The 19,984-nt window shown below is 38.9% G+C and overlaps 1 pseudogene; it reads right to left on the reverse strand.

Annotated features, from left to right (window-relative positions):
* Window positions 1-1,551: 1,551 nt before the first annotated feature.
* LOC139735088 (ATP-binding cassette sub-family C member 9-like) lies at window positions 1,552-19,783 on the reverse strand (annotated as a pseudogene).
* Window positions 19,784-19,984: the final 201 nt, after the last annotated feature.

The raw sequence follows: 19,984 nt of genomic DNA on the forward strand, positions 1-19,984 counted from the left end.
TCATGTATTTCATACGTTGATATCGATATCATTTCTTGTATTCCTATTAACATCTATACTACATACCTGTGTCTCTCACGTATGCATTTTACGTATGTACCGATAGGTTCTATGTATGCATGCAAACAAGAGAAATGGAAAATGAAATCGAATTAAATTGAATTGAATTGAAAGAGTATTCCAAATATTCTACTCGAATTGACAGAAACACATTATTCAATACACAACAACAACAATAATGAAAGTATCTTCCAAAATTTTACGAACCTGCCCAACTTCCAAATCACAGACTGTCAATGAGAAAAGCCAATTTAAACCATTCTCTATGTTTAAACCACAAAGTTTGTCTCAGACCAGAAACCGAAATCGACAGCTGCATGGAAATCACATAAGACTAGAAAAAAAAAATAAGTGTAACTATATCCACTAGACACAGCTGATTTATATATATTAGCTTCATACATTCATATCATGTGATAAAAAGACACTTCCATATGAATTTAACTTTCGGTATAGTAACAAGGTCAGGTTTACAAAACATAATCAAGGTAACGCATGGGAAAAGTTATGGGCAGGAAGTGATAGTTTTCACCCTATGCAAAATGCAATGAATATGAAGTTCACAAATATATTTCACGAATTTCATTGCATTCTCTGTCTCCCCCTACCCCTCCCCCGTCTCCCAGGAAAAAAAAAAACTGTTCTCTACACTGCAAAAAGTCCGGTGTTAAATATGAAACACCGAGCTGGTGTTAAATTTTCGGTGCTCATTTATGATGTTAGATTAACACCTCCGGGTGTCATTTCAAAATACAAAATTCTTTTTTGAAGAGTTTCTTAGTAACTGCACTCCTTGTTGATTTTTAATTTCAACAAGACGATCAAGAATTTTCCGATAAAGTACTTGATTTTTAATTTTCCGATAAAGTACTTGATTTTTGAAAAAAATGTGTAAACACATTTACACCACAGTAACACCAGTTGGTGTGGTCTCCTATTGGAGCTGGACAGGTGTCATACCATTGACATTAACACTGAGCAATATCAAATCAACACCATGCGGTGTAATTATTGAATTGACACCAGCAAAGTGTCAAAAATATCACCAGATAGTGTCAAATTAACACCACGAAGTGCCAAGTGAACATTTTTCAACACCATCACAATGCATTTTCTACACCCGTGGGTGTGGTCCTCTATTAACACTTGATCGGTGTTACATTTAAAACCCATGGTGTTAAATCTAACACCGATGTTTTTACAGTGTAACATTTAATGAATAATAATCCTGCTTTCTATCAAAACCCCGTTGAATTCAAATAGAGCATAAATTCGATTTGTTATATCACCAAGATATATTTTTGATATAGTCGGCATGGTGGTAAACAAATTCTTAGTCAGAGCATGATTCGGTGTTCTTTACATATTGTTTTCCGTTACAAACATTTTAGCTTGACAGACTGCCTGATCCAGTCCAGTACTTCATTCAAATGCATTATCATGGCTCCATATAGCAGGTCCACATTATATGTTCTTATTGTTATTATGTTATTAACTGTTATAAAAGGAAGGAGAGGTGTGATATAGACAGCAACCCCACAGAGATGCAAAAGATAGAAGGTGATAGATATTTTCGAAAGACGCGCGAATATAATTTTTCAGGAAAGACCTGAACTTGGTAACTGGAAGAAGGGTTAGATTATGGCTGAGCAGTCACTTGAATATTCGCAGTCTCCTAGCTAGCTATAGGCATACTTGTCTGTTGAAAACAGGTTTGGGCTAGTTGCTTTTAGAAACGTGTCACCCCCCCCCTTTTTTTTTTGGGGGGGGGGGGTGCTTGACATGTATAAGGAAGAGAAAGATACTGTTTCGATACAACTTAATTTACAACTAATTTAAAACAAATTTTACGTATCAAGTATGATGCTGGTTTTTTTTTTCTGTTATACTACCGTTTGAGTTGCATGAAACGTATTTCAGAAATCGAGGAATGGACAATGAACATACCTGAATATACGCGCATGATGAAGCAAAACACCTAACTTTATGTCTTCATTCTTAAATTGAACTTCTTGAAATTCTTTCTTGAAGTCTGCAGCAGCTTTATACAGACAAGGCATCAAATGCAGTGCTGGCATTCTGCCAACATGTTACCTATACAAACCATAGGTGTGCCAGAAATTTCAGTGGAAAAAGATAATGATTTCTAAACGACAAATGAAAAACTTGGTTTGTCGTGTTCTGCTCACGCGTAGTCATGTACCTCTTCATAGCAGACCACCAATGATACTGCCCTTTATTTCAGTTAACTGGTAGATTCAAGAAAGCATGGCTTTCACTTTCCGGCTCTAACCAGGGACGCAAACACGCTGTCCTCGTCATCCAACAGGTTGTTTGGGGTGTCGTACTCGATCACGTGACCGTCACTCAGGGTGAGGATATGGTCTCCATTCAAAATGGTGCCGACGCGATGCTGTCAGTACATGAAAGTGAAGATCAAACTGGTTAGTTATTTTCCGTTTGGATTGGGCGATGTCACACCAGTCCCAATGAATTTGTCTTATGCTGTCTTATGCTGTCTTATGAATTATTATACGGGCCCATCAAACAACACCAACAACAACAACAATATGTATATATACATTTATATATATATACTATATATATGTATATATATATATATATATATATATATATCATGTGAGTGTGTGTGTGTGTGTGTGTGTGTGTGTATCAATATCAATGTCTATATACACATATAAATCTTCACCTTGATCACTGTATCAATTTGATGAGGGGAATAATCTACCCCACAGATAATTATTAATTAATTGAATTGTCATTATAATTATCCCGGGGTTAAAAACCTTCATTAATATGTCGCTGAATAATAATACGTTTCCATCACCATCGATAAGTTTGTCAGTCTGGTTCAAATCTGCTTGAATTTCTTGCCAGTGGCGGATCCGGAGGGGGTGCAACCGGCACACAACCCCCCCCCCCCCTTTATTTTTCGTAAAAAGCAAAAGAAATAAAAAAGAAAAATGAAATTAAACCCGGAAGTGCCACCAGAAATATAGTTGCGCCCCCCTTTATAGAATTCCTTGATCCGTACCCTCCTTGCCGTAAGGATTCGACGAAGTATATTGCAAAGTAGCAGATGAATGGCACCTTAGGGGGATTTAATATTTTCTTTACATATTGATTACAGAATGAAGTTACTGTTTAAACTGTGTACCCACTTAATCATCCATGTGGAATGATAAGAGAGAGTTTTTGCGACTTACCGCTATCGTCAGGACGGTTCTATCTTCAAACACATCGGCTACGACGTCTTGCAGTATGCGATCCTAGCAGGAACAACGAAAAAAAAAAAATGTGAAGCCCAGAACACTTTTTCTTTTCTGTGTGATGACTTAGATAGTGCATTAGTATTATTTATTGGTAATCTGTCGAGGGTAACGAGACGTATAGGAGAGTATCATTCACGAGGTAATTAAAAGTATACCACTGTATGTTTCTACGCTATATACTGGTGGACATCTAACAGAGACTTTGATGATTCATAACATTTGTACGGCGCCATATACAGTATGTGTTTGAAAAAAAAATAGCGGCATTCCTATACCAGAATATGTCCACATCACCCCTTAGCATTTATGCTTGTATTTACAATTTGGCGGCATGAAAACTGAGAGATTGTCAGTGACACGAGTTTAAAAGATGCGTTGTCTTGATAATATCATCAGTTACAAACTAGCGTGCAAGAGGCAGTGACCAAGAAATTGGTTACCTAGTGGTGATGTGTGGAGAATGTGGAAAATTAAGAGTGTTATGCGCTTAGGCCATGTAGGACCCTATTACGGGGGAAAACAGAGTTATTTTCTTTCTGTCCTTTTTTATGACAGTATTAGCTTGGGTATAAGTCAACTTACAGTTTCGTGATCGATGGAAGCCGTAGCCTCGTCCATGACTACGATCTGTGAGTTCCTCAGGAAAGCTCGGGCGAGGCAAAAGAGCTGCCTCTGACCCACGCTGAGTTATCACCGCCTTCAGTGACTTGGTAGTCTTTGCACAAGAGTGATAGAAAGGTTTATCATCATTCATGTTAATTAAAACTTTACAACAGGGGACCTGAAAACAGGCAAACCCTTTCCCTCAGCCCTCTTACATTACAATAAAACTGAAATCTATTTACGTAATTAAGATTCAAGATTCAAAACTCAAATTTAGTTTCATTTCCATCAAATATACAGAGAAATTATATACAATGTATAACCAAGACATATTTGTAATGATTGCAAAAACGTAAATTCACAAAGGTTAACTAGATTATTGTGAAATATCCGAATGATTTAACGTGTTCTTATTTTCTTTTCTTGTCCTGAAGTAATCATGAATGTCTACCACAGATTCACGTCCGTAAAAGTGAAAATGAATTGACATGATAAAATCCTATGAGGCCTTACACTTAAAAGTATCAAGATTACACACAAGCAATCTAGAGAATACGAACTGACATTCAAAATAGAGAACCACAGAAACATTAACCACAGGATTTAAAGTCTTTTTCGATAGATACTTAACTCCCATTGGGCTGAGAAATGGATCAAGAGATTGGAGCATTTGGAAATTCTAATTTCCTAGATGATAACCTCCGTACTATGATGATATTATATACATCATTTTTGCTCACTCCACCGTAGTGTACGTAGGACAGGATTTATCAAATCTTTGCACTGTGATAATGAGAACTGTATGAAACATGTAAATTGAAATGAAGTATTTGCAAGGACTGATGAACGCACCAAGGCCTTCTTCTTGGCCGGAGACTATATCCTTGAGTTGAGCAATTTCCAACGCTTTCCATAGCTCCTCATCCCGTTTCGTGTCGGTAGGATCAAGGTTGCTTCTGCAGGTTTGAATATTAAATCAAATCAGGATAATATTTTAGACCATCATGTGCATTACCATCCTTTTCACAAGACAGAATATTTTTCCTTCGAAATTTGCTAGTGATGAGGAGGTAGGCAGGGCAAACAAATTGCCCAACAATTATAAGTAAACTAAAGTAAACTATAATCTCACATGGCCTTTCAAGTTCAGCCATCGCTCATGGCGCAAAGAGATATAATATTTCCAGTAAGGGCATGGACTGCTGTAGACAGGCTGTAATCGTGCAGTGAGATATACCTCGGGATATACATGTCACGGCAGTTTAAATAACGTTAAAGCTTGAGATTCCAGGACATTTACAACTTGCAGTAGAAAGTTTGGAGTGCACTACAATTTCAACCAACATTTCGACGCATAGAAACTGCAGATTCGCTTAATTATTAAAAAAAGGTCATGCTATACACGACAGACCGCGAGAAGAAACTCGAGAATCTTTAGAGTGGAGACTTTGCTTGACACAAACCTTATGTGCCCGTGAATAGAAAGGCATCTTGTGGAATGATGGAGAGACGTTGACGTAAAGTTCTCAGTGGAACAGTGGAGATGTCTATCCCATCGATCACAATTCGACCTGAAACACATTCCAAAAGGAAGTAAATCACATAGTGGACAAGTCAGTCAGTAAATGATAACACTGTCAGCTTCCAAACCTTTTCAAGAAAACATACCAAACTGTCGATCCGCAACACGCCGTCATGGTACAAGTGAAAAAGATATTACAAACGAGAACGAAAATCATTCATATTTAAGCAAGTCTTCTAATCTTCTTTTGTCGTTTTTGTATTGGATTAAAACAAGTGACAACGACATAATAACGACTCTTTTGTCATCCTTTGTTGTAGTTTTTTTTCTCGGTTGACCATGGACTTTGAATTCTATAAGACGTTTAGTCAGATTAGGAGTCAGCATATTGTAATTGCTCATAGCATGAACTTTCATCCGAATCCGGAAAAGAAATTGTTTAGTAATGGTCGTGGTAATGGTGATGTCCTAGGCAGATATGCGAAGTACGATTTAAATACATCATCCCTGTAGCATGGAAGCTTTAGTATTCTTTGTACCATGAAGCTATATGTAGCTCCGTGTTCATGCAATAGGCAGCCATGTCATTTGTTACCAGAAGTAACAAGATACCTTGGTATGTGTCGATCATTCGGAATAGCGCCAGCGTGAGGGATGACTTTCCACTTGCCGGTTCTGCCACATATTCCAAGCTAATGACGAAGAAACACAATAAATGATAATGCAGCATGATACCAAAATAATTTGTGAAAAAGTCTGGGGCAACATTATTTTCGGACATTGATATCCATGTACTCTTCTGTATCGTCTCCTTCGTAACATTTGAAGTTAAGTATAGTTTACGTTAGTCATCAGTCTTCACGTCAAACAGATTAACAATGCAGGGGAATGTAAACATTACGCTTATCAGACAGTGTAATGTGAGTTAGTCTCAGACAGCGATTGAGATACAATTTTACTAATCAGCACTATTTTTGTCTTGCATTAAAGACACTCGAAATTCAAACTCGGGCTGCGTTATACACAGGCACATTATTCCTGCTAGCCAAAAGGGACACCTAGAGTTCGTGCGTAGTGGAGGGCCTACCTTGTCTTGAGACGGGATGTTGATGTTGACGTCATTCAGCACGGCGTCCAAGTCGCGAGCGTACCGTACACAAATGTTTTCTATCTGGATCTCGCCTTTCTGTGGCCACGAGGGAGGAGGCTCAATGCCTAGATACCAAGAAAAATATCAGCATTTACTACTAGCGCCTAATGCTGTTCAGACAGAATCATTCATTCTGTCTCTCTGTCTCTAGCTTTGGAGGTGTGTATATTAATGTGTATATGTACAATGATATTAATGCTCACACCGTACTATCACGATGTCTTTCTCAGTCCAGTCAATCTTATGTTATAATCTGATCCAGCACTTTTAACAATAAGTCCACTCACCTAAATCGCAAGAAATTCGATAAACAAGGGAGGAAAAGAGATTCTGTAAACTAGCTAAATAACATACAAACAGTGCGCAAAAGTTTATCAGAATCTATAAGTACTAGGGCAATACTCTTGAGGCGGGTGGTCGATCCCAAAGGGTATACGAACACAATACCCCGAAAGCATACAACGTCCTGTAGGGTTAAACTATACTTTCGGCTCAATTCAACATTCCTGTATTTCATTTAAGAGGCTAAGGCAAGGTGGCCCAAGGGTAAAGGAAAATAATGATCGAAATTTCAACATGTTCCATTTAAAGTGATATGATGCATAATGCAGGAAAGTTCACCCACCTCCATAGTCCTCTCCTTCAATATCGGAGTAAAATTTGACCCTTTCTACGGCATTCATCTGCAGCTCCAATTCTGCCGCCGCTCGAACCGTCAGGGTCATGTACAGCGATATCTACACATAGAAAGTACACAGGAATCATGAAGCATTATCCTGCATATATAATTAATTGGCAACTTCTTCGTAGTTTTCGTACAGTATCACTTTTCTCCTGATACCCTGCCTCCGGAGAATATTTGTATTATATTTTATTTTCAGACAAACAGCGAGTTTATAATGAAGGTAAACATTCAGTGTGAAACAAAAAGATTAATGAAAAACAGTGGTTACCTCAAGTGAGCATGTATCACCTAGTGACGGAGTAAACACGATACAGTTCCTAATTTTGAAAGAGTAAGCAGTCAGTTTGTTTATTCATTTTTTTTCGTAAAGTCCTTCATTTAAATCAAATGGTCTCAAAGTAAGATATAGTTGGACGCTGCTATAGGCATGGGGGGGGGGGGCAAATCGATGTTCTGAAAGGTTTTTCTCAGATATACAGTGAACGAAATTGAATATTTAGAATGGAACAAGACGGTTATTGCAGAATTGGTGGTTACCTCGAGTGAGTATGTAACAGCCAGTCCAACGTAACTGGCTTCAATACCGAAGTAGAACGCTCCCAATAGACAAAATAGACTGGAGAATAAGACCACTGTGGCACCCAGCCATTCCTTGTGGAAAAGGACACAATAAGAAAAGCGGAATGATTACAATATTAGTCACTTTTTTCCTTTGTTTATGATATGCGATGTTCTCCTAGAGCTTTGCGTTTGTGTGTGTGTGTGTGTGTGTGTGTTTTTTTTTTTGTTTTACGGCGTTGTATTTCCACGCAAGGTACCATGTTGTTTAGTTCAACTTATTTTCACATTTCCGGGGTTTTTTTTCTCAAAGGAATAACCAATTAATTAATTGAAATTGATTCAACAAATAGGAATACCAAAATGCATACAACCATATCTTGTGATTGCCCCAAATAAAGAACGTAATAAACACAAAATAAATATCAATGGTCGTGTTAATAGTATGAAGGCGTCTCAAAGAAGTAACAGAAATATCATAGGGCGTACACAAGCTAGCTTGAAAAACTATAGGTCCCAAAATTCATGGGTGTGAAATTTATGAAGGACGGATATGAATGTCTTGACCAACTAGAATTATTCAAACAGTGATATCCATACGTAAGCAGCATGGTGTGCATTAATACATATAAACTATTATAATTCATATATGCTGCATTTATGCTGAGGTTCAAGATAACAAGAAAAGGCGTTTTGTTTGTTCTTTTTTTTGGAGGGGGGTTCCGTTTTCAATAGGGTCGGTTGTTTAAACAAATCTCCTTTTTATCAGCGTTGTGAAATGTTTTTCTTTGTTGAGTCAAACTACATATAATGCGATCAAGCATATTACACGGACTTAGGCTTTGCTCCCTCTATTCGAGTGGGAATAACGACGTCGGGTTATTTCGAACAGATATCAAAACTATCTGTATAAACATTGCATATACAACTTGGGATAGTTCAGGAAGTGTATGTTACAATGCTGAGTTTTTATCAGTGTTGTACCCTAAATATTGATTATTTCTTTTAACAAATGCTAATGCGGCCAGTTCCTGTAACAGAGGCTATTTCTACGTAAATATAATTTTGACAAAATATATACCAGACGAAAGCCGATCCAGCGCTGAGACATAATAAGGTAGGCATACACTCTGTTGTTGACCAATATTCTGTCGAGTGCAGTCTGAAAGAACCTCTTCTGGTCCCTGCACGCACACACAAGAATTATATACCATACAAACATGACAAAATAGAGACGTTTTCAGAAGAGAAACTTGGATGGTGATGTCGAAGAGAATGAAACATTACCTTGGAATGACAACGGGTTTGACACTTTAATGGCATTCTTTTTGAAGGGAAAATACACAAATAACGTGGATTTGGGTAAGTGGAGCAATAGCAGCTTCTCAGGTACAGTATACGCCATTCACTATGTCACATCTGACCAGTTTGACTCTCGAAACTACATGCAAATTTCCCTTTCTTCTCCTTTGTGCTCCATAATTGTTTGTCCCCTATGATGTCATCTTTTTTTTTAAGACACCGGTCATTGTCTACTAAAAATTTCGGTTTTTACTTCATTTCCTTGCATGCTCTTTTTTTTTTCTTTATTATGGGGTGAAGTAAACAAACGAATAAGTGTATTAAAGGAAACACATATGCAAAATAATGAAGTAAAAATTTGCCTATGAGAATCAATATAAACACACTTACCATCTTTGGCAATGAATCCGGAATTTGAAATGAATAAGCGCATTTTGAGAAGCTAAACTATACATTTATTTATGTCACTCAGCGTTGAGTAAAGTGTTCACAAACTGAATTATAATGACATTCAGATCTTAAGTACCCACTGCTTCGCGTGAGACCTTACAGCGAGGAATAGCCACGACATCTTATATGGACAGTATCTATGTATACATTCGAATGTTAAGCTCAACGAACCCAAACGATCGGATGGTCGGCAACCCGTTTAGAGTCTCTGAGAAGTGAGCGAAGACCGGTGAACGCGTCACACTTTCGCATCGTTGGAGCTCCCTGTATGAAACATCGAAAAAAAAAAATTAGATCAATGAATGCGGCGAGAAAGTTGTCGGACTTATGCTACTCTTTCAGTGTCTCATCAGAACTAGTTTGCCGGCAGATGTTGTTTTTTGAAATGATTACGCTCTTTTATGTCCTGCGAATTCGCTGCCGTTTGCAAAATACCTGGAAAAAATACAAAGTATATTTTTTTCTCTCTATACAAAATCACATTTGAGACAGACACTTGATCCTGATAATCAGCTGTTGTGAAATACCGCTCATCGTCTTTATTACTTGTGTATTGTTTATCTCACTTGTAAAGGGTCTATCATCTCCTAAGTTGGCTGACAAAAGCCAGTTAAGAGTGGTTTGACCTTTATCCGATCACAGGTGAAGAACAAATTGCACATAGATGTCCATTTCCAGCAGAGCAGAGTACTGCAATGATCTCCTAAATATGGTACAAAAGTTATCAACACTCTATCATGCAATACAATGCACGGAAATTTTAAAGCAGAAATTTATAGAGAATCTAGAAATATGACAAGTTTGATATCTACGGAAAGCTAAGAAGCTAGTTAACAAAAATGGATATCTTTTAGACGATGTAACTTTACCCCCAAGCTGTTTTTGAGATTGAAAAAACACACAATTTCCATGACCACGTAGCTCCGTTCGCTACAAGAAACATCGGATTTGAGCGACGTCACCAAATGTGTATGAGCTGATTTGCCACACGGCTATATGAGACCCGCTCTGGCAAAACCCGAAACTTCTCGGCAAATGTGATTTCGCGCTACAGCCCGAAAAAGGTCAAAAAATGACCTACCTCAGGGACCAAATTGACATTTTGGTATCACGTTGTAGGGGAAATTTTCTAGTTTCTGATTGATACCAACAACATTTCGAAATACAACCTACAAAATGTGGAATTTTGAAGAGAAAAGTGGGATGTCAATCTCAAAAGTTGGCCAAAATCTTACGTCTAAAGACCAAATCGCCTACGCTTACGGCGAAAATGACTGTTCTTTTGGCGATCGTGTCTTAGATATTCTGCGTTGAACCCTGACACATTTGGTACCTACAGAAAGCTCTACCTCTGCTTATTCCAAAATATGGTCATGGCATGATGTCATGCTACTCACTTTCATTCATAGATTCGTCTGAAACATGCGTAAGTTTATGTAAATCGTCTCCCAGACGCGTAAACAGCCTTGTTGCTTACCAAGACACGTGATCGAAATACGTGTTCACGATTGGCCAACTGCGCCGAGGACCCCCTTGTTTACAAGCAACCTACGTGTTATACTATGGGGATCGCTGCAGCAGCGGTGCATGCTTGCATGCAACACGTGTATCGTGACTGCTGCTCAGCACGGAAATGTTGCAGTTTCCCGCTTTGTTAGACTGTTTTTTTAGCAAGTTGAGGTAGAAATTAGAATTTAAACCAACACACAAGAGAAAAAGAAGGTCACATTTATCTAACAAACCTTCATCATGCCATTTCGAAGAAGAATCATGCTGAAATCACGGCATCAAGGAATACCTCTTCACTGCCGATTCTCCTGGTACTGTTGTGCGTACACCTGATCACGGCAATCGCGAATCTTGAGCTGATTACGGTAGGTTTTGTGCTTTTCAAACGTCGTATTTCCGTAAATTTATGGGTGTAAAAATGATTTCCAAACAATTACAGCTCTTTGACTTAGTTATCATCCTTCATGAGTATGTAAGATTACTTCAGCTATACGCAATTCCCCCACAATGATCGATTTGTTGTGTCAATAATAACAGCAAATTGTGGCTGTACGAAGGAACAGCTGATCACGGCAATCGTGAATCTTGAGCTGACGATGGGTTTTGTGCTATTAAAACTTTGTTTTTCCGTAAATTTATGGGTGTAAAAAATGATTCCAATGAACACAAACAAACAAACGATTTCACGACGTGAATATATAGTTTTGGCGGACGATTTATTCTAGATTGACAACAACTTATACACCAATTTCCTGAAAAGTGCACACAGTTTGCCTATAGATACGTAAATCCCACTGGGTTGCATACACATTTGGTGACGTCGCAGATTTGGCACTTTTCGTAGCCGCATCAAACTTTTTCCAGTGCTCAAATTTGGTAAAAATAAAGATGCTTATATTCAAAGCAGAGACAACTTTATTGCATGATTTATGTCAGAAATTAATCAAAATAACATTAAATGATGGAAAACAGTCAATTTATATATCATTTCCTATAAATTTCTTCTTTAAAAAAAAAGCACATTGTCCCAGGTATAACTCGTTGAAAACTGTCAACATCTCAAAGTTTTAGATAATCTTCCGTACCTACTTTATTGTTATCCTCCAAAGCATGCCTAGATGTTCTCAGTTATACTACTTATATCATATCTTATACTATGCGAGTGCACTTTCGTTTTGTATTTCTTTTTTCCTTCATTGAAATTAATCAAACTATGTGATTGTTTTAAGTATGCTTTGTATTACATATTTTGTTCATTCCTTCCTGGATGGGAAAAAAAAATGAAAACTGAACTGAACCGAACCGAACTGAAATGAGGGTAATAACGTGTAATGTCTTAATTCTCCCACTTTACCTAGACGTGGTCACGTAGTAGACGGCCAGTATGAAGAAGACGATGCCGACGGGGATGATGAAGAAGATGAAGAAGACTTCGACGGAGATGATGACAGCGAATACGCCAAGGACCATGGAACCGAGGTTGAGAAACATTCGAAGAGTCTGAATGAGACGCTGTAAAGAGGACGGTCGACAAAGACATTGAGACAGACATTCATCTCGTACTTGTATATTACTTTTTCATCCAAATGATATCGAAACCGGTTTCTTCCCCTATCGATTAGCTTACATTTTATTTTAAGCACATGTCACTCCATATCAATAGTCAGGATTACTTTGATTAATAGAGCAAAATCACACAATCAAATTTGTCAAACTTCCAATGGAACATGTCTTGTTAGAAAGTGACAAGATTGTCTAGTTTCACGTGTTTTGTACAAAGATAATAGTATCACTCGTAACAATACAACCAAATTAATGGAGTCGATAATCTCATCTTTCGGCAGGTCTTCCATCGACCTACTCATGAATTTTCACTACTTTACCTTCTTTGAAATGAGACCAAAAGTAATGGCATGTATAAGGTACCGATTTTTCGCATAAAAGTATTGTGTTGTAACAACCTAGCTCTGATTTCTTTACGCGATACGTCTACACCATGTTAACGGCGGTCTCGGCAGCCCCTATTATCCAAAATGTATAGTGCATCATGCGATTTTGTCTATTATTTTCTTCTCTCCGTATTCAACTTTGTTAGGTCTTGATCATTCTGCTCACGGCCCGTCTCAGTCTTCGGAAGAGTGACGTCACACTGTCCCGAACTTGATATAAGATGGCAGGTACGAATAATGATGGAGTTTTTAATTTCGTGGGAAGTTTGTCTCGAGCAGGGTCAAAAGCTAATCAACAGCAAAGAAAGTACAGAAGGTCACACAATGGCACCACATACGAAGGCTACATGATGATGTGAAACTTTATTGAAAAGTTTACCAGAACGAAACACAAAGAAAAGACAATGTGCGCAAGAAGAATTTGCCTCCGCTCACGAAATTGCTGCTGGAGCCTGAGAAGCTCCGCAGACCGGCGGTTGTACGATGGTTCAATGTTATGCCTTCATGCATGGCCCGATGTTTATACGATCGGAGCCTAATGTGGACATTTCCTTTGTCGTGTGTTTAATTTTTGCTTTATTTCAAGACAGTGTGAAAAGTAACTACCGGTACTAAGTCCCTGATGCATCCACGGCGCGATGTACACATTTCGGACATGACTGCCGTGGTCGCCAGGAACATGGTGTGAACGCAGCATTAGACTCTAGGGATACAGTAGGTCCGTGGTCTGCCTCGGGTACCAGTACGTCCCCTCCCCGAGGCGAGGTGATAATAATTATGTTCAAACGATACCTGGTCAATGAGTTGTGTGTCCGAGGAGAATCTGTTTAATACCCGTCCTGTTGGGGTCGTGTCGAAAAATCTGTGATGTGTGAAAGATTGGAAATATTAGATGATATACGTCTGTTTACATCTCGTTTGCATGACTGGATTATTCAGAGCAGAAAGCGAAATGTTGGATCTAACTTTACCACGATCTCCATTACACAACGCTGCATTAAAGACTTCATGATGAAACTTGGTAAGATAGCACCTGTCGTTGAAACAACCAATCAGCTATCAGGCACCACTACTTATGTCTGACATCATTTCAAAAGTTGTCGAAACGGCATCACCCTATGGAAACTTTAGTTGTTACCATGGTTTCTGTGTCTCTATGTATGTCTTTAGAATGGAACCTTGCAATGCTGTAATGCTGGCGGGGCCCTCAATTGAAGAACACAGCATACTATCACTGAAAAAGAATAACATTAATAAGTAAGACAATAACATTACATGACTGAAACATACCTCATTGGCGCTCTGATAATGTTGTCGAGCATCTCAAAGTGCAAATTCTTTGAAGCGTAGTACACACCAGCAGTGAGGAAGAGCACGGATACAATTTTGAAAAATACATTGCATCCCGAAAGTGCGGCGTAGATCGATATGTAATAGTTCGTGTCGTCGAGAACATCCTATAGGACACAGGGATTAATACAGAAAAAATATGAGCGTTAGGGGTTACGTCAGAGCCATAATTGTGACCTAGTCCGAAAATTGACATAAAAATGAGAATTTCCATATACTTCATACTGCCCGATGTACGTAGCAGTTGAATGGCAAATCGAATACCTGACGAGTGTCCTGGTAATGTTATACCAGGCCGGTAAATCATCCAAAACGTATGATTTTGACCAAAGTTTGACGTAGCATATGCGGATTAAACTCTACAAGACTTCGTTTAGTCAATTAACATTTCAAGAACAAAATTATGTAATCATGGGAAAACTTTTAATGTGTATGTGTATGTCTATGTGAGTATGTGTGTGAACGAGAGTGAGTGGTGTGTCTGTGTGTGTGTGCGTGTGTACGCTCTCGCGCGCGTGTATATAATGTATATCATAATTCATATTATCTGCTTGTACATGACATTGTGGGTGACCACCCATCAGGCAAACACTACATTTTGGCGTCTCATACTTACAATGTATCCTCTTTTACCTGAGTATTATTAGTCTCCAAACTAGCCTCGGACCACGTGGCCAGCCAAAAGTTAGTTCCGATTTCAAAGCCGCACCCTGCCAGCACAGTGAGCACCGCCGTGATGCCAACCACGTAATTCATGGCTTTCAGGTAGAAGAAGTAGATTTCGTAGGACACGGATCCGGTCTCCTGGTCCTCCTTGACCACCAGTTTGCCTCTTACGTCATCTACAGCAGTGAAATAGGAACATTTCGATACGGCTGTATCAATTAAGACTTAATTCTCGTTAATCACATTCAGATGCTTATCCTTAGCTTCAATGATAAGCTCATAGTCAAGAATGAGGTGCCAAGTGTCACATTGTTTTCGTCACGAAATCGGTCATTTCGTCACGAAATGACAGTCTCATCACGAAATGACATTTTTGGAACAAAATTGTTTGTTCGTTGACAAGCGTCAACGTCATCTTCGTCACGAAATTACAATTTTGACAACGAAATAACAATTTCGTCAAGAAATTGACGTCGTCACTTGTCAACGAAAAAAACAAAGCCAACGAAAAATGACTGATTTCGTGATATGAAAGGGACTATGTGACACTTGGCGCCCCATAACTACGAGCTTGAACTTGACTAGTATCGCCGTCTCCAAATTTAGCTCATCGTCAATAATTGAACTATTCAACCACCTAGAATCCTACTGATGTTCTCGTTCTTTCACAGTATAATTATGCTGTATTATCTATAATGGCACTGTTTTTTTTTTCACTGTTGCACCGCACTCAACCTCTGTGCGAAGAACACGGACTTATTAATATAAACTCATTTCTGCATAATGTAAATCCTAGTTTTATGTTCACTTGCCCTTTTCACAAGTCTGGTAATACGTTGCAATACATTAAAATTACAGTTTGTGGTGAGTGTGAGCTTAACAAAACTCATTGGAGCCGCAAAATTGAAACCTTTTCTACACAAGATTAAACATTTACATTAAATTATAACACCCAATTCATAACAAAAATTTGATAACTTACCACGTAGAAAAACCATGGGCCATTTATCTTACACTTAACATTGAATAATAATTAGTAATTGATTTAGGTCTTTTAGAATCACCTTAAACACAGCAAACACCGGAACATAACACCACAACTACATTTTTAGACTACTACTGCTGTTATTGTAGCCGTGGAAGCTCATTGCTACAGAAAGCTGCGCATTGACTGTGTTCATAGGAACAGCAGGAACCTCCACAAGTCCGCGCTAGCTTTTAAGTAGGGCTTATAGGTTGAGTCAATTCAGAGAAAGCAAATAAGACTCAAACATTCATCGAAATATCAATGTGACGATATTCAGGAAAGACCCTCCCCCCCCAAAAAAAAAATAAATAAATAAATAAACAAAACCGCACACACAAGCACACACACACACTCACAAAGACAACACCCCAATTAAATTAAAAGGACGTATGGCTACGAAATCATGTTCAAACCAGTTTAGAGTGAAACATTGCACATCCTCCAATCGTAATTCTTTATAGGCAATTACCTTCATCGATTTTATCATCTGCAGTTTTCATCGACGCAGAAAGCTGAGAGATCTGCTTCTTCAACGATCTCCTCTCCTCCAGGGTGGCTTGGGACTCGCCACCAGACAATTCGGCCTCCGATTCGGTCATCACTTTCAGTGCCCTCTGCGACTCGGCCATAATGGATGGGTCAGCCTGGTTTATATCGTCCGGATCTCCTTGGTGAAGAATTCGACCATCCTTCATGATGAGGATCTACAGATAAAAAGAAAGTACGATTTAGTGTGAGTTTCTTCAATTTGTCTCCCTCTACAAATGAAATTAAAGGGATGGTACAGTATTGGTGGAGATGAGAATTGGGCTTTTAACTTTTTTGCGAGATACCAAGAAAACATTTGTGAAATACTACAGAGCATACCATTTTAAGAGGAATTTAAAGTTTATTTGATGAAAATCAGATTTGGAATGGCTGAAACATCCAAAAACAAAGTAACACAAAGCTATTGTAATAAAAGGTGGGTCCCATATTTTATTAGGATTGCTCTGTTTTGGATGCAGCCATTTCAAAACCGATTTTCATCAAATAAACGTTGAATTCCTCATGGAATTACATGCTCTTTCATATTTCATAACTGTGAGGTTTCTCATTATCTCACCAAATATCAGAATATGAAGTTAGGTCTCAACCAAAACTATACGATCCCTTTAAGATCGCAACAGCTGATCTGTAAATTAACAAACGTGTCGGAAAAAGGAACCAGTAGGACTCGAACCTGTAATCTACTGCTTTCGGGGCAGCGACACTACCACTAGGCTGTCCCTTGTTGCCCGCAGTGACACGATGAACATGGAACAAATACCCAAGCTCCAAAATTCCGACTTCGTTATGTTTAAGTAGTCCAAGGCGGACAAGGCATATTAAATGAAAGCAAGATGTTATTCAGAGGAATGAAGGTTCAGGCGTGAGTTTCTTCAATTTGTCTCCCTATTTGAAACCGTCTTCTTGAATAAGCTTCAATAGTATAACATCGCAGCTATTATGAGGCTAACAATTACTATAGCCAAACCTCAATAGTAAAAAGTCAAACCTTATCAGCTTCCGGTAGGTATTGTAGCTGATGCGTGACGAGAATGATAGTCTGTTTGCGCTTCTTCAGTATTTTCAAGATTCCTCTCTCGAATAGATGACTTCCAACATGCATGTCAAGGGCAGACAGAGGGTCATCCTGTGAAAAAAGAAGAGGAAAGAAAAAATAAAAGAAACATAGGGGTAAAAGTAAACAAGTAAGGACATATTATAGAAAAACGGTGAAAATGTATACGATTATGTATAAGTTAGAAGAGACGGATAGGAAAGTAAAAGTGAAAAATAGTACAAAAGAAGTATGGGATGGGAGAGAAAGTATGGACGAGACAGGTAAAAAAGGAAGTAAGAACTAATGAGAGAAGGGAGGACGGTTCAAAAATAAGTGGTGCGATTAGTGGATGATGGTGAAATCAAAAGGATCTCGTAACTTGACAGAGAATCTATGAATTTAAAAGTTCATGATTACAGTACTCTCCGCATAATCGGGTCGGCTCGGGCAGAGCGTTTCTTACCCGATTAAGCGGAGTACCCGATTAACAGAAGAACACGTCTCATTCACGATTGACACACACAATGTGCATGTAGGCCTACATGCATTGTACACTGCACCAAACACCTACAATATATGCTTAACACGCGTGCTTGCACGGCACATTATACATAGCTTACACTTGTTCAGTCACGAGCAATGATTTACACTCTTTTTATGGACAAATATGTCTTCAGAAAACTTTGTCGCTTGACTACAGACTCCTCGCTAACACGCAGGTGTTTTCCGACGTGAACACGTCTCTAGTCACGTAGAACGTCGAGCTACTTTTCGAGAAGAGACTGGGGAAAAGCAAAATTATGGAGCTGGTGCATGGCGTGATTTTCGTTGCAAACTTCTCGTATTGTGAATGTTGTTGCGGAGCAAGGGTGGAGCGCAAGTGTGTACAACTCCTGTCTGTCTATGCATTTGTGAGTGTCAGCTACTGTATCGACTGTGTAATGTTCGTTTACATGTGGCAAGTCCGTACTGGTACATGTGTTTTCATGTTTAATCACTCCCCAAATGATCTGTCTTCTTTGCAATTTAAGCAGAGAATGCGATTAGCCGTGGAAAATTTGACATTCATGTTATATCTGCGATGAAATGTGGGTAGAAATTAGATAAGAAGAGAATTATTTACCCATTTATGCGGAGAGGCAACCCAATTATCAGGTAATTTTGATGTGCATTGGAACTGATTTGGGCATTACTACCCAATTAAACGGGGTACCCGTTTAAGCGATACCCGATTACGCGGAGAGTACTGTATGTGGTCGCTTGACGAACATTGAAGGGAAGAGGGTATAGGATGACGAAATAATTTTATAATTGAACAGTTTACACTTTACAATGACGTAAGAATAATTATTATTACCAATATGATAATGTCTCGTCCAGAGTACATCGTTCTCGCCACGCTGACGCGCTGCTTCTGTCCACCACTCAGATTGAGACCCTTCTCACCGATTTCGGTATTGTCTCCACCCGGAAGCATTTCGATGTCAGCCGTTAGTGCGCATGCGTCGATTACCTCTCGGTACCTATAGAAACGTGAAATGTAACCGTTAAACCGTCAAACGAAAGAGGAAGGGGAAGATTACACCTATGTCGCTAGCATGAAGACGGCCAGTTTGTAGAGAAAGCAATACAAAGGAAATCGGGAGATGCCAATAATGCAACATTTTCTTCAGACCGCCTAGTTCATTGCATTTTCTTAATATCCAATTGGGATGTAGCAAAAATCACAACCCAACGCACGCGCTCATTACATTTTGTTGAAAAAGTTACCCATGCGCTTGACAAATTTTCACATACAATAAAGCACTGAAGAATCGAAATGAATTGAAGCTGAGACGGCTTCAATTATTTCATCGTGACTATCCTTTACAAAAACGCAAAATGAACGAACTTTTGAATTAACTTATCCACTCCTTTTTCTCTCTTTTTTATTCCTATAAAGTCAGGCTTACCTGTCACTGTCATACGGCTCACCGAAAGTAACGTTGTCCCGGAGGGAACAATTCACCAGCCAAGCTTTTTGTTGACCAAGTGCTATTTTCGCTCCTTCCCTGCGAACAGATTGGTCAGGAACGTTTCATAAATTTATTAGACGGTGGTTCGACAAATATGAGCTCTAAAGAGCAGCACGATCCATCCCTCGCTTTACGAGCTACACGTGGACAGGAGGTCTGTGCCACGTTACCACCACCAGCGCCTCCCTCCGGCGATGCCGGTACGGCGCACGTACAGAAGAATGTGAGCATCGGTAAGACTAAGGCTCCAGATTCAGGGA

Source organism: Diadema antillarum, unplaced genomic scaffold (assembly GCF_040938485.1).
Source record: "Diadema antillarum isolate AM-2024a unplaced genomic scaffold, OU_Dant_1.0 seq00000563_RagTag, whole genome shotgun sequence".
Lineage (NCBI taxonomy): Eukaryota > Metazoa > Echinodermata > Echinoidea > Diadematoida > Diadematidae > Diadema > Diadema antillarum.